Raw genomic sequence first — 16,992 nt, forward strand, 5'->3', positions numbered from 1 at the left:
TACAAAATTAATGAACAGACTGTAATCCACTACTGACCAAGGTGTACATAGACATGCGTGACTTGGACTCCATATGACCAGAATTTAATAGGCCTAATATTGTTCCCCCCCCAACCCAAGAAAGATCCTCTCTTCTGTGGCAACTACTGCCCCTCTCTCTTATCAACACAGATTTGAAAATACTAGCTACGGTTCTGGCCAGTGCTTTAAGTGGGCCGGGTCCTGCCGGTGCTCAGGCAGTTCTAAAAAGCAGGTGCTGAGACGGGCCCCTATCGTCCTCTCCATTTTTGCCCTGACCCTCGGGATGAAAAAAATTAATCTAATCCCTGCAGCAGTGCCACTCTTCACTGCCTTTGATGTAACTTTAAAGAGACTAGTTATAGTGCTTTCACAGTCTCATCATTTCAGAACTGAAGCATTTTCAGTATTCTATACAATGAAGCCATAGTTGTTGCTTATTTATCCTATGCAACTAACAACCATTGACAAAGCCAATACGTCCTGCCTTGTTGTAGGTGTAATGTTACTTGTATTATGTATCTGGAAGCAATGACAGAAACAGCAAAATACTAGTTGGAGCGGCACAGATTTTCAGCTTAAATGTTTAAAGCCACATCCTTAATTATATTGGCCACGTCCCTTCGAGAGACCCCCCAGTTTTTATCCCACTTAAAGCCCTTGTGCTGGCCATTCACTTGAGAATCTTTACACCATCCTTGATCCATGGGTCCCAGGTGGGCTTCGTACCAAGGTGCTCATCTTCTATTACAAGAGACTACTGTTGCAAGGAAGGCCACCAAAGATCAGGGAAAAGTGGCCATCTCATACCTGTTTTGGACCTTACAGAAGCAGGATTCAAAACCGTTTTCTCCAAAAGGTGTATCTCCTCTACCGTTCCAGCATCACTTGCAATGTTCCAGTCCCAAGTGTTCATGATTGCATGGAGTACCAGGCAGGGCTACTCCTTGTCGAGGCTACTTTTTCATTGGTACTTGAACCCATAGCATCAAAACTCTGAGTCCTCTGCCATCTCCGGTATTAATACAGCAGCTGAAGAAGTGAAGAATCTATTATAAGCCCGAGATTCAGGAAAACCCGAGCAGGAGGTAGACGCTTTTCAGTACAAGCCTCCCGACTTTGGAACTCACTCCCCCGTAATCTACGTCTTGAACCTCAATACCTGCGCTTCAGGAAACTGTTAAAAACCCATCTTTTTCCCTAAATCTGTACCCCCCTCTCCCCTCCTTTCTGCTTCTGTTTCCCCCTTCGACCTGGTGAATTCATGGTTCTTTTAGCGCTGGGATACCCCCGGGTGACTATCGCGCTTTATAAAAATAAATAATAATAATAATAATAATAATAATAAGCGAAAGACGCCCTACTTACTAAATACAATAACCATGTTTGGATAGTTCTCAAGTTATAAAATTAACTGGGACAAAAGTGAGGCTATGCCTCAAAACCGAGCAACTTTAGCAACCATTCTTGATAAATTGCTTTGTAATTGATCCACCATCACCATCAAATACTTGGGTGTCATGCTTGAACATGATTTGGTGCAGGCAGCACAGGATAATACGGACCTTTTCCTGACTAAAACTGCTGTAGAATTTAAAAAATGGTCAGCTTTCAGACTCTCAGGGCCCGATTCACAGAACTAACTTAAGACAAAATCCTAAACTTACTACTTTTGGTATTCACAGAAGTTAGGATTTTGTCTTAAGTTTGTCTTAAGACAGACTTAAGACAGACTTAAGTTAGGATTTTGTCTTAAGTCTGTCTTAAGTCTGTCTTAAGACAAACTTAGGACAAAATCCTAACTTCTGTGAATACCAAAAGTAGTAAGTTTAGGATTTTGTCTTAAGTTAGTTCTGTGAATCGGGCCCTCAATGTGGGGTCGTAATCAAACATTAAAGGTAGTACCTGTGGCTCGCTTTAATCATATTTTTAGGATGACCCCAACTACTAATCCGATATATCTGCTCCATAAACATGACCCACTCTATGTGTGGAGTGGACAGAAACCAAGGGTCAAATTCCGTAAGTTGCATGCTGATCAGTGGCGTATCTAGACCTTTGGCTGCCCGAGGCGGGCACTGTGTTTGCTGCCCTGTGGTAGCCACATTGAAGAGCAGGGGGTGTTGCTGGCGATTCATGCTATTGCCGCCATGTGACAGCCACAGGTAAGAGCTGGGGGGAGGTTGCCGCCCCCACAACTCATGCCGCCCAGGTCAGACCACCCCGCACCCTTGCTGCGCCACTAATGCTGATGCAGGAGTGGGAGGTTTAAGCTTACCGTACATGTCACTCTACTTGTCACATTTAGCCTACTTTTAGGCATGTGGTGTTGTGCATATGCGGGGTTCTCCGCCCCACTGCTGTGCCTCCACAGTCTTAGTTTGTGAATTCCAAAACAAACATAAACTTATATAAAAGTGTAAGCTTACCTTTATAAATCAGGGCCTTTGTTATTTAGAAACTGTGACCAGTAGCTTTATTGTTGTAGGGTAAACCCATATGGGTTATAAAGTCTCCTTTCTTGTTAGTCCAGTAGTACACGTACAATGCATTTTCAGTACATAACACTATATATTATTAGCAGCCCATTGCACTTGACTTGGGTTCTCTCAATAGCATACCATTCTAAACTCAGGTAACAGTGTTTGAATTATAGCCCAAAGTCAACCAACAATTACCTGTCTGGGCCGGGTGGTGCTTACCTGAGCAGTTTAGTTCAACAATAGCATGAACATTAATTATATCTTGACCCAGTTTCAGCATGTCCTGCTGACGCCTGTCTCAGGTGTTACTGAAATGAGCTATATCTGGAGTAACACTGGGGCACGTGCACAGTAGTCTAAGTAGCACCCGCTACTTCCTGTTTGCAGAGCCAGGGCATTTACCTACAGTTGTGTTGTTTGTCCTGACACAGCTGTCTGGCCGCATCGAAAGTACTCATTGTGTGCTGTTATTATAGGATCATGATGATTGGAGGGTGCAGGATGTTGTCATAAGTGAAAGAGCTCGCATAGGTTTGCAAAGTTAAGCTGACAATAAGCAGAAGTAGTCAATATAAAATTAAAGGATTGTTCAATGCCACAAGGCTTCACACTATCTGAATTATTACATAATGTGATAAGCACAACAGTGGGCCTGCTGGCTGCCACACTGGCCAGCCACCACCACACACTACCCTCAGGAATCCACAGCAGTCTTGTGGCCTCCAGTGTGAGTGAGCCCCACAGGCAAGAAGCACTCAGCAAACGCAGGAAGACCCTGGCAGGCTGACACTCAAGGGTGTGGCATACTAAGACCAAGATCATATGGTCCCTCAAAACTGACATTCTTGTTTGTGTTGAGTTTGACATTGTTTAATATATACGGTGCCTCAAAACTGACATTTTAGTTTGTGTAGGAGTTTGAAACTTTTTGATATATATGGTGCCTAAAAACGGACATTTTAGTTTGTGTAGGAGTTTGAAACTTTGTAATATATATGGTGCATCAAAACTGCCATTTTAGTTTGTGTAGGAGTTTGAAACTTTTTAATATACATAGTGCATCAAAACTGACATTTTAGTTTGTGTAGGAGTTTGAAACTTGTTGATATATATGGTGCCTCAAAACTGACATTTTAGTTTGTGTAGGAGTTTGATTTTTTTAAAGATATATGGTGCCTCAAAACTGACATTTTAGTTTGTATAAAAGTTTGACATTTTTAAATATATATGGTGCCTTAAAACTGACATTTTAGTTTGTGTAGGAGTTTGAAACTTTTTGATATATATGGTGCCTAAAAACTGACATTTTAGTTTGTGTAGGAGTTTGAAACTTTGTAATATATATGGTGCATCAAAACTGCCATTTTAGTTTGTGTAGGAGTTTGAAACTTTTTAATATACATAGTGCATCAAAACTGACATTTTAGTTTGTGTAGGAGTTAGAAACTTTTTGATATATATGGTGCCTCAAAACTGACATTTTAGTTTGTGTAGGAGTTTGATTTTTTTAAAGATATATGGTGCCTCAAAACTGACATTTTAGTTTGTATAAAAGTTTGACATTTTTAAATATATATGGTGCCTTAAAACTGACATTTTAGTTTGTGTAAGAGTTTGATATGGTGCCTCAAAACGGACATTTTAGTTTGTATAAAAGTTTGACATTTTTTAATATATATGGTGCCGCAAAACTGACATTTTCGTTTGTGTAGGAGTTTGATTTTTTTAAAGATATATGTTGCCTCAAAACGGACATTTTAGTTTGTATAAAAGTTTGACATTTTTTAATATATATGGTGCCTCAAAACTGACATTTTAGTTTGTGTACGAGTTTGATATGGTGCCTCAAAACGGACATTTTAGTTTGTAAAAAAGTTTGACATTTTTTAATATATATGGTGCCCCAAAACTGACACTTCAGTTTGTATAGGCGTTTGACATTGTTGTCATCCGCTCTGCTTACTCTAAGTGATTTCCTTGGACCAGTGTAAATAGCTAACAAGAGACCGCGAGACAATATAACTTGCAGAATGGACAGAAAAATGAAAGAAGCAAAGAGTCACGTGCTCACCTGCTTACAGAACTGGAGATAGTTGGGGGTAGTGTGATGTCCTCTGTGTACTGGCAGAGAGCAGGAGAGGGTTTTGTGTTTTAAGATTAAACTGAGGAATTGGTCATCCTTTCCTAGGAGAGGTCATAATGTTAAAATAAAGACGAGAGAAGAAAATGTATTATTTTGCTACTTGAAGCCCTGGAGGGATTGTGATATGAAGTTAGATCAGATCACTCCCCCCAGACCTAAAATTAGCTTAATGGCAGTATTTTTAACAGGATTAAGGTGTTTGACCAGATGAGTACAAAGTTAATGTGAGGTGCCACACTGCAAGCAATCTTTCCAGACAGAGGAATTAAACACAGAGTCACACTGAGAACTAACCTTTCGTACCCATGAAAATGGCTGAAATGTAGAGTGTTGAAGGACAATAATTAGAGGAGTTCGGACCACAATCATTTTGTTAGAGATGAGCTTTCAGGTGTTGTTGCTCGTCAATCCGCCAACCCTGCCCCCCCCCCCCGCCCCCCCCATACAATTCTGAAAGAATGCACTCAGGCAATCCTTGTAAGTTATATACAAGGAGTGGAGTGCGTGGCTCAGTGGTTAGAGGTGGCAGACCCGGAAGCTGAGATCGACCGTGGACCAGGGTTCGATTCCCGCCTCGGCGGGTCTCGGGCTCAAAATTCCACGGACTCGACAATTCTCGCTCTGGTGCCTACTCAACTCACGGGGTCACACTCTGCGACTCTGGGCAATAGCTTGCTTAATCTCCACTACGGCCCCTCGCGGTGGGATGCCTGGCTTTCACCTTGTGGACACCCTGCCGTGGTTTCTCACAGGGGAATACCAGGACAGGTTCCCTAAGCAAGCGCCGGGACGCTTACGGGCAGCTGTGCGCTTTACAAGTCCAGCACATTTACATTTACATTTACATATATTGCCACTGTCTGGAAATGCAGAAACCAGATGCTATTGCAAACTCACTGGAATATCAAGTGCCTTCTTTCAGGGAACAGTGGGGTTGGAGTGTGCAGTTCAGCAGCAGGAATAGACTGTTCCAACTGTACAGATGCACATGTGATCTCTGGTTTACAATTACTGTAATTGAATTTATAATTAACCAAACCCCCTGCCTGCTTTCTAACACTGCACTTGCTTGGGACAGTATTTTACTATTTGTAGCCTCTTGCCAGAATTCAGAGCCTCTGGGCGGCTTCAGGATCTCAGAGGAGCTCAGAGCCTCAAAGCAGTAGTAGCATCAGATAATCCTCCAGCTTTGGAAAGCTAGCCTACGGTTGTGTGGGTGTATACATTCGTACTCAAACACTTGTATCCTTCCATAAGGCTAGACGGTTCTTTAGCATTAAGACTAAGACCAAACGTCGATCACAAACTGGTAATGTTGTGGATCCCACTGAAAGCACACCAGAACCATGTGCACAGAAACAATGTTACTTTTGCTAAACCGGATAGGAATGACATTTACAGGACTATTATATATAGTAATGCTGCTGTTTTTTGTTGAAATTGATAAATAAGTGAATCATGTCATGTACAGGAATTGTATATACAGTAATGCTACTATTTTTATTGAAACTGATAAGAAAACCATGTACAGGAATCATATATAGCTATTCGAATTGTATCTCAAATGTTCTAAATGTAACTGTTAAGCGCTCTGATACCCAAGGGTCAAGTCCGCGCTATATAAAACTCTATAAATAAAAATAAATGTAAAAAAAGGCCCCGCCAATATAATAAGAAAGCTCCCACAAATTGCAAATTGACATTTTGCTAATCCAATCAGATTTTGTAAACGGATCTACGTACTAATAGGTCAGTTCTCAAAATAAGGTTGCGGAGGGGGTCACCAAATGACCGACCTAATTACTATTCTTTAGGCGACTCACAAATTTCTACTTCCTCCAATTGGGTCCCTTCATAGGGATGGTAGACCTTAAGGGACAGCAGACGACATTACCTGAGAATTCTTTTTAAAGAAAACCATTTTATATAAGCAGACTGAGTTCTTTAGCAATTCGGGCAGTTTCAACAAAAGGTTTTCCATTTCGAAAAACGTCAGTGGGCGCAGTCAGTGGTCCTCTTAAACTAAGGCCTACTCCCCACTTCTGCCACCATGATTCCCAAAGACACGAAGGTATGAAAGGTACCCCTTCCTCTTTGCAAATTAGTTACCAACAGAAAATTAAAATAAGATGGGGTGAAATAATGCATTTTAAACCACAATTGTCACATAAATGTGCTTAAAATTCCTAGGCTTTGAAAGGGCAATCATTAATTATTCAAGGGCATGATTTAGAAGTCGGCGGAGGGTATAGTCCCGCCGTATTACGATCCTCATAGGATAGAATGTGATCATTATACAGCAGACTGGATATCTGTCAGGTTTGTGATGGAGTGTTCTCCTCCCCAGACTTCTAAACCAGCCCTCAGTCTTTTAATGCTGTGTCAAAGTAATGCTACCTGATGCTTTTGAGGACTTGGCACCTTTTTCTTCAACTAAAGTACTTGATGGGAAGAAAAGGATTAAAGAGCCAGTCACCAGATACCTAAATCTCTATACAAAGGCTGGTAGCATCTCTTTTAATAGTATTGAAAGGAGACTATTCCAGATTGCCTCTGCTCCTTTCCTTTCCCTATGTTATGTTATGCTATGTTATGTTAAAAGGGCATATGTGAAGCACACGTACACCAAAAAGGTCTCTTGGAGCTGGGGTAGATGGAGGCTGCTGCTGTTAGAGTTATTCATAAGGTTGTCTAAACAGCCAATTTTTCAGTTTTTCCTGAATCCCTCATAGGTCACAGAAGATCGCATTTTATGGGGGAAGGTGGTCCAAGTGTGGGAAACAGACACAGAAAATCTGACCCGCCCAGTCTCTTTTGTTTGCTTCTAGGAACGCCCAGAAGATTTAAATGTGCTGATCTGAGCTGGTGGTTAGGGATATAGCGCTGAATTATGTTAGAAGGGAAAGCAGGGCTTTTACAGTGGAGAGATTTGAAGATTAGGCGCCCTGTTTTGAAATTATTCAAAGGTTTGATGTGGCAATATCTAGGCTGCCGAAAAGCCAGCCTGGCTGCCTGGTTTTGTATTATCTCCCATCTGTGCCCAAGGTGGAAGGGAGTCCCATAAAAATAACATTGGCGTAGTCAATACAGGACATTTCAAATGCAAATGAGATTTGAATAACCTTCTTATCTTCCTTACTTTTCGAAATTGCTGGAAACAGGATGAGGTCGCTCCCCTATCTGATGTTCATAGATTAATCCTCATCTATGAGGAGGCTGAGGGTTTTCATGACGTTTTGGAGGGATGGAAGGCCAAAAAGAAGGGTTCCATAGGTGAAGTTTGTTTTTCATCACCACTAACTCAGTTCTGTCTGAGTTCAGTTTCAATTGATGATTAGCCACCCAATCCAATATTAAAGCACTGTGTGTTGAATGAATGTTTAGGAATCTGGCATGTTGTCAGTTGTGAAGATCAGCTGCATGTCATTAGCATCATTAAATATCTTCACCTTTTGCTGCTGGGGAGATTATATCAGGGGCTGGATATAAAGATTAAACAGGAGAGGAGAGAGGGAGGAGCCCTGGGGCACTCCACAGCCAAATTGAACTTTCCGCGAGCAGAAAGGAGTACAATATGCAAGTTGTAGGAAGCTGGCTCTGTATATACTATGCCAAAGTAAGGTATAGTGTGCACAGAGACCAGTGGATCCCCAATGGCTCTCAGAGGTAAAAGTAGATAATACCTTACTCTCTATTTGTGGTAGTGTGGGCGAGAAGTAAGGCTTTAACAGAGGGTAGCGTTAAGCATTTATTGTACACACTCAGGCAAGAAATGATGTCACACACTCAAAGACTGAACTCAGAACAATTGTGTTGTATCAAAAATATTTCTTTGTAGTATTTTTGTTTATAGAACTAAGCAGGACTTGGTACAGGTAAATATGTTTGTACTTTTCAAGACAGATTGTTAAAAAGCAAGCTGGATGAATAATGACTTTTCTTACAGGTTTATAAAAATATGCGAATACAGTTGTAATTACTTTTGGATTACTTTGGATTGCTTTTCAGGATTACTTTTTCTACTCCGTGTGATATGCCTAGATATCACACTGGGACATTTCCTGGATAAAAGGTAAGTACAATAGTGTTTCTCAAAACACAGTTTCTTAGATGTTCATACACTTTTCAACTCCACACTCACACAAGGTGAGTAATCGGTCTTAGGAGTTGAGTTTCTGGAGTTAGAATCAGGGTTCCCCCAGGGTCAAGGATACACTGAAAGAGCACCCTCAGCGACACGAGGGTGGTCGGGGGGTAGAGTGCTGGGGCCCAATGTTATCCAATGGGGGTTATTGGGCCTCCGGTTGGTGTCTGCCCCTGGGCATGACACTTAGATGTGATAGCAAAGTTCCTAGGGTTTAGCTCAGGACAAAGGGGGATCCGAGTTAGCACACAAGTGGCACCCACAGTGGCACAGGGGCAGCCAACTACTGGGTGCTAGATTGGCGTTGGGTGTCCTGTTGGTTTCAATGGGGATTCTCCGGTCACATCATACACTGCAGGCTCATGCATGAAGATCTTCTGGAAGCAACCACAGGTTGGAGAGGTAAGTTGGGAAGCTGGGGGTTTTCTGGACACTGTCACTTGGGCCACCCAAGGCCATGGGGCATCGGGTATAGGGGTGTCTAGAGGTTTTCCTTACTGGCTCTGGTCATGATCGTGGCAACCCTCTAGATAGGGGCTTCAGGCATGGTCGGGAGGCTGAGGCAGGTCAGGGATCACTGGATCCCAGGTCAGGATCGCTGGGGAGACCTCCTTGTGGTGTTGGGCCTCTTGAACTAGGGCGATGGGCGTAGGGTGCAGTGTGGCGCAGACTCTGGGATTTGGCCAGTGCCAGAGTCTCTTAGTGGGCAAATCCGGTGCTCATGGGAGACTTGGGATCTTGGTAATGAAGGCAGGGCAGGCCCTCCGGGTTCTGGGGGGCTGCTGGACACATTGGGGTTTCACTGGAGCAGGTCGAGGTCGGTACAGGCCGGTAGGTCTGGGGGACAGGTCAATTGGTGTCCTCCTCTTCTTCTTTCAGCACGGCTCTTGGGTTCTTCTTCTCTTCTTCTTGCTTGTCTGAGGAGGCAAGGTTTGAGATAGCCCCTAAATATTAAATTTAGGGCTGTTTCAGGTAGGAACAGGTCGGGAACAATGGATCTCTTCCTTGGGGTGGGTATACCCCTATTAAGCCACCCTCCAGTGGGAGGGGGGCATAAGGCTCACTCTGGTTGGCTGGGTCCCCCATCTTCAAGATGGCGGGTTATTGAGAGTTGTGCTTCGCCTCGCCTCCTCCACCTGAGGGGTGGGGTTGGCAAAGGTGAGCACTTCTCTCTTGCTATCTTGATTTTCCCACTGATTCTCCCGCCCAAAGTGGAGGTCAGAACCAGTGGGGGCCAGTTGCTGGGAGCAGCAAATAGCTGGGTCAGCTCATAAAGGCGGAAAGCCTTTGAAGCTTCCCCTTCATGGACCCTGCTCATCCTGGAGGAGGAGGCTTGGCACCTCAGGACCCCAAGAGTGGGAGGCTCTCGCCCCAGGGGGTGGCAGCTGGCAAGCAGCCAGTCAACCAGGTCACTAGAGTTAGGTCGTTTTTCAGGAGGCATCGCTAAGATGCCCTCTGAGTGCATTTGGCATTAAATTCCACACTGGCATCAGTGTGGATTTAATGTGCTGAGAGTTTTGATATTAAACTGCCAGATTTCACTAAAGCCATTACGGTGTTGTGGAGTTCGTAATAGCAAACTCCCAGATCATATACTCTTTTATGGCTTTACTGCACTTACAATGTCTAGGAATTGACTAAGGCACTGTGTGGGTACAGGGCTCATGCGCCTGTACCCTCACCAGTGGCATAGTGCACCCAGCTAGAGGGGTGGCTTTCCTATGTCATGACATTGGATTGTAGGCATCACACACAGGGATGTGTAGTAATCACCAAGAGGTAACTGTTCCTATGAGAAAGAGGGCAACCTATTCTAGTTGCGCAGTTGGAGATACTTGAGTGTGGTCTCACTTTGAATATGTGGTTGGATCGAGATGAAGCTGGGGGACTTTCTCCTTTTGGAAAAATTGCCCTTACACACCCTTATGGGTGTCATGCTTCATCATCAGGTGTTTGCTCCTCCTGGGGGTGGTGCTGCTGTCCCCCACGGGCCCCACGAGAGGGCTCTTTGTCGGAGATCTTTTAGGAGAGATACCGCAGTTGTGCATGTGGGCCTAAAAAGTTGGTGAGTGAGTTAAAATTACCTCCACTGTACCTAGAAACAGAGTTTTCTTCAGGGGTAGTGGCAGTGGCAAGATGAAAAAACAAAGGATAAGGAGAACCTCATATAAACAAATGTAGTAGAGGGATGAGTATTATCCTGCTGCACTCTTATCCGCGAGTGTGAGTGATGGTGAAATTAGGTCGAAATGTTTAGCACAATATTTTGGTCCCTAATGGATCCCGGTGCACTTCTTCAGGACAGTGATGTGCAATAAAAATATTTAAAAATAGGAATTAGAGAAGGCGACACCCTATATTCCTGTGGTACCTAGAGTTAGATGTATATGCGTGTGAGCGCCAAGTAGAAAGTCCGAATCGAGTTCCTGATTCCAACCTGGTGAGAAACATTTAGGAATGTAGTGAATAGAGTCATTCACTTCAAATGGAATTCTTTAAACTTTCTGGCATTCACATAGGCAGATAATCATTGTGCCATGCTGGGTTTTCCCATGCCCCTTCCACCAGATTTCAATATAACCGTGCGTGGCAGTGTAATTGCTTTAGTCATGGCCTGTGCAGTATCACATTCACAGGCGATGTGCCATCTATACCTGGCTAGGTAAAGCCGGAGGTGACTAGTAACATGCATGCTTGGCCATTCTAGTGGGTCCCTGGCAATTCTTCAGGACGTTCTTTGATCCCTCTGTTTCTCAACCTTCACCTAATACTAAGTGTAAAGGAGAAAAGGTAATTGCGATTCTCCTATTACCATGACTAGAAAATCTGGATTTCATTAAAGACAAGGAGGCTGACATTATGCATAACACTTTTAATGCAATCTGCACGCAGCCGCATACATCACAAAGTAAAGGTTTCAGAATAATAGTAACATATAATAGTCATGAGCCAACTACAATCTGCCTCTTTTAAATGTGGTGAAGAGGAGCATAAGTCCAAACTTTAAATCTTCCAAACGTTTGTCTTGAATCCAAAGTAAAATGAATGACGAAGAACAAGGGAGGGGCCAAAAGGCCAAACTTCATGAAATTATGAGAGGTTACTTGAAAAAGAGAGAGAGAAATGAGTATTTCCAGAAAGGATAGATTGAAAATCAATGCACGATGCAGCTTAAGCAATAATATTATAAGAACAGTTCTTAAACGATCTAAGAATCATCATAACACTCTTTTTCATCAATGATAAAAGACATTTACAGAATTAGGTAAAGTAAATCTTAGTTATCCAAGCGAAGGGATGGGTGGGATGATGTCAGCCTCCGTGTCTTTAATTAAATCCAGATTCTCTAGTCATGGTAATAGTAGAATCGCAATTTCATTACAAGAACGGAGGCTACATTATGCATGTTGATAGCTTTGTAAGACTACGTTAGACATGTGTTCAATTGGTTTGCAGTAATGCCTTGCAAAGGTGCTAGCATTAGACCAGTCGGCAGCTTTGAGAATATCGTCCAACTTACCTCCACACCAGAAAGATTTACTGGCCATAGCACCTCTGAGAGAGTGAGCTTGGAATTTCTTTAAATCAATACCTGCAAAATTCATAGCAGTTTTAACCCATCTGGCAATAGAAGTTGAAGTTATACCTTTATGAGGTTTAACAAAGGAAATAAGTAACTGATTCACACCTTCAGCACGATGACCATTCATTCTGAGATCCTACTCTCTCATGCAGTCTACAACACAAAGTTTAGGAATAAATCAAAGCGTGGATAAAATATAGAATCAGACATAGTCTTGGTTCTCCTAACTAGCTCAAATTTGACACCGAACACATTTTAGAATCTATTGGTGATTTCAAGGGCTTTGACATCAGAAACCCTTCGGCAAGAAACTAAACATAGCAGTATAGCGAGCTTGAAGGATAGTAGTTTCCTATTCAGTTGAGAATTAACGGGCCAGTTATAGAAAAGGTCTAGAATTCGCCCAACATCCCAGTGAGATTCATATTTGGGCTTAGGAGGTCTCCTCAATCGAATACTCTACATTACTCTACAAACAATGACATTCTTACCTACCGTTTTACAGTTGACAAGGGAATGGCCAGCGGAGATATCGATCTATAACAGTTAATCCGGTCACTTTCTCACTTTCACTTATATACAGACATAGACGTAGAGACACAAACATAAATGCAGATGCTCTCTCTGTTTCTCTCTCTCTCCCTCTCTCTCTCACTCTCTCTTTCTCTTATAGACATACACTCTCATGTACGCAGACAACACTTAGAAGTTTTTGTTTTTACCTACCCTGCTGCCTGAGGAGGTCTCGTTTGGGTTCCTGCTGCTTACCCCGCAGTAATTTGATGTTATCATCGCAATCTGCTACACAAATGCTGGAGCTGCTCCGGCGTTCTTAGAATGGCTAAACAACAGGAACCCCAACTTAAACTTCCAAATGACATCTGACAACCAGATGTTGTCCTTTCTGGATGTTACAATCAAGGCAAGTACTGGAAATGTGTCCACTACTCTCTATACCAAACCTTCAGATAGGAAAAGCCTGCTCCATTTCAATAGTGCACATTCCTGTCCACTTAGAGAGAATCTCCCAGTAAGTCAGTTCCTGCAAATCAGGATAAATTGTTTGAAGCTGGATGATTTTAAACTGGAATCTATAGCCCTTACAGAAAAATTACAGTACAAGGGATACCAGGAGAGGGTAATCACTAAAGCCAGAAAATGGGCTCGCAATATTCCAAGAGAGTCACTACTTGATTTAAGTGCCAGGAAGGAGACGAAATCCATCATCTGTGTGAGCACATATAATAACTCCCCCAATGCCCTTAAGAAGAATATTAACAATTATTGGCCCATCTTGACCTCAAACCAACCTCTGGGCATACCTGGCGCACTTAGGGTGAGAAAGAAAAAGACACACAATTGATGGACGGAATGCAGAACAAATCAAAACATTTACCCCCAGTCTAGAGAACTGGGTTAAATCCATCATTCTTTTGCTCACCATGCCACCCCAGTTTAGACCTGGCCATATGCAAATCAGTCTTGACCCTGTGCCTCATGGGAACAGCCCAGCCCGAACTGCCAAGCCAGGTCCTCCGTGGACCGGAAACAAGCATACCAGGACCGGTTTTGGGTTTTCAACCCTCTTCAGCCAGGATAGCTTGATTCCATTGGCACAGTGAGCCCAGGACCCACGTCTGGGCATTCCTGATGCACCTAGGGCGAGAAAGCAAAAGATACACAATTGATGGACGGAATGCAGAACAAATCAAAACATTCACCCCCAGTCAAGAGATCTGGGTTAAATCCATCATTCTTTTAATCACCATGCCACCCCAGTTTAGACCTGGCCATATGCAAATCAATCTTGACCCTGTGCCTCATGGGAACCTGGCCTGGCAGTTCGGGCTGGACTGTTACCATTGGGTGCAGGGTCAAGACTGATTTGCATATGGCTGGGTCCAAACTGGAATGGCATGGTGAGCAAAAACACGATGGATTTAGTGCCAGATCTCTGTACTGGGGTGAATGTATGATATTGTTCTGCGTTCTGTCCATCAATTGTTCTTTTAGCGTGTGTCCTCTAACAAAGCAGTACAAGAACTTGGACTTCGGTTTACCTACGCTGTAGGATCAATGTTCACACACCAATTGGAACTCAGAGAATGTGCTGTACTTGATTGAGTGCCCTGGCAGTCTATGGCACATAGGTATGACAACGCGGAAGATCAAGATAAGGATTGGACAACACAGAAGCAAATCCACTGTCGAAAGGCCTCTATGAGACTAACAGCTCATTATCTTGAAAGATAGACCGACCAAAGATGATGTACTGGACAGTCACAGAAAAGTTACCACTTCGACTGGGAAGCTCTAAATCTCTCTTAGAAAGAGAAGAACGTGGGGAGTACAGGTTGAAAATGCACAAGACCGGCCTCAAGAAGGAGATCAAATGAAATCAGCTAAATTCCCTCTACAAGTGAGGACTACGATGGAATATGACTGGCCCCTTTCCCTGGACCCCACCATTCCTGATGACATAACGACTGTAACAATCACCTGAGGGGTAGAGGATATAATGATCTCCCTCCATTAGTGAGGACAAAACATGGTCAGAATCCACTCAACTTTACATTAGTTATGTGCAAGAGAAGATGGTTTTTCCCTGGGGCACCATCACACGCTTTAACAAAACAGTGACTTAAACATAGACAATATTTGGACTCCCTTCTTATCCCTGTGAGTGCTGAACAAGGGGTGAACCCTTTATGATTTTTCATGATCCAGTGGTACATTAGTTTAGACGGGACCGTGTTCCCAAAGAATCCACCAGGACCAGTAACAATGAATATGGGCTCTAATATTAATTTACATATACCCCTGTATTGCACTATATCAAAGCATGAGACTAGGAGGGTCTTGAAATATAATTCTGTGATTCAAAGCAAGCCAGTCCAATTCTGGAACAAATTTTACCCTGAGGTTTCCTTAGCCGGGTCCATCAACTATTATAAAAAGAATTGTTTATCCGGGCTTGAACTGGATTAACGTGCACTTTTGGGCTTCGGTGACAATATATAAAGATACAATGATGGTGTTTTTCCAGTTAGGTCCATCCTTTATTAAAAGGACTATCCCTCTGGGACTCAATTTGACTTAATGTTCTCTGACATTATAATTTCTTTATGCTCAAACACATGACAGCCCCACGTGAAACTACTTCCCCCAAGAGGCTCGCGAAGTGATGATGATGAGCGTCATCACACAATGACGATTGTCTTCACCTGAGAAACCAGTGAGGGCTATAAAAGCTGGCCCCCTCACCAGTGCTACTATGACAAGCCAAGAGAGTCTGGGCACAGAAGTAGGTGTTGAGGGGGCATGTAGCCCTTGATGATGTGAGTAGGGGTCCATGCCCACCCCTGTCCTACCTGTTACGATGCGCTGTTGTCTCTATGTGCTTTCAATTTATTTCCAAATGTCCGGAACTTTCGTTCCCTTTTCTAAACCTTTCCATGGTGCTTTCAAACATTAGAAGTGTGTGACTGCAGAGAAATGCTTCTCAAGCCCCGAGTGGTAGTACCATTATCCCAAAAGGGGTAAGTAACAGTGCGTTTTCGTGGTGTGCTCCCTTGATGTGTGCTATGTCCGCATGTTGCTACACCAATGATGCATGGTTTGCAGTAAAGGCATGATAACCACTGGACCACAAAAAAATGTGTGTTGTTCTTAGCTAGTGAAATGCAACTTATGATTTTCACAGGGCGTTTTGCGTGTGGGTTTACTCAATGGAGATTGACACATATTATACACTGAAATGCATGGTGTGGCACTACAATAGTTGATGGTCACCAATATCCCTTGACACGTGCCCCTGGAAACAGATAATGTTTACTTCTAATCTTCTCTCTCCGCATTGTGGTTCTCACATAATATCATTATGTCCTGAAGAAGCCCCAGACTAGAAAGGCTATAGGATAATGGTTGAAACATATTGATGGTTAGTTAGTCTAGGGTCATAGGACCATTATATCCTAGGGACTTCTATCAAGTTATTTTAAATTCATACCCATACAGGTCACAAATAAAAGGATTCCCACATCTGTCTGCATTATTTTTTCTCTTGTAGTCTCCCCTGAAGCAATGATATCAAAAGAGCTCCATGGAATATGGTTGGGCTGATCCTGGCTTTTAGGGGCCAGGGTGGACCCAATGATGAATCAGGCCACTCCTATAGTGGATGAGGGCCATAATAAACAAAGAAAAAGACTACTGATCGGGTATCCACGTGGGATAGGAGTTACTCTTGACAGGCAAGGGATACACCAAGTTGTATATGTATAATACAGTATTAGGGAGAGTGTATCCCTTGGGCCACTTTATTAAAAGTTCTCCCTTCCATCCAAATGGAAAAACTTAAGATGACAGCACCTGGGCTATTTTAACGCCTTTGCTTGAGGGTATCACAAATAGGGAAGGACTGTTCTCCGTTGCTTGAGGGCATCTCATGTGGGGAAGGACTGAGTTGTCCTAGGCCCCTAACACCACATCTGGGTCGTCACAAGCTCCAACAATCTCTCTAATGGCTAGTGCAGATGCCTGCATGTGCCACTGGCTACTGCTGAACCCAAAGTTTAACTTTTCTTTTTATTATAGCGACAGTGAAGAATACGTTATTATT

The sequence above is a fragment of the Lissotriton vulgaris genome, chromosome 4_1, assembly GCF_964263255.1.
Source record: "Lissotriton vulgaris chromosome 4_1, aLisVul1.2, whole genome shotgun sequence".
Taxonomy (NCBI): domain Eukaryota; kingdom Metazoa; phylum Chordata; class Amphibia; order Caudata; family Salamandridae; genus Lissotriton; species Lissotriton vulgaris.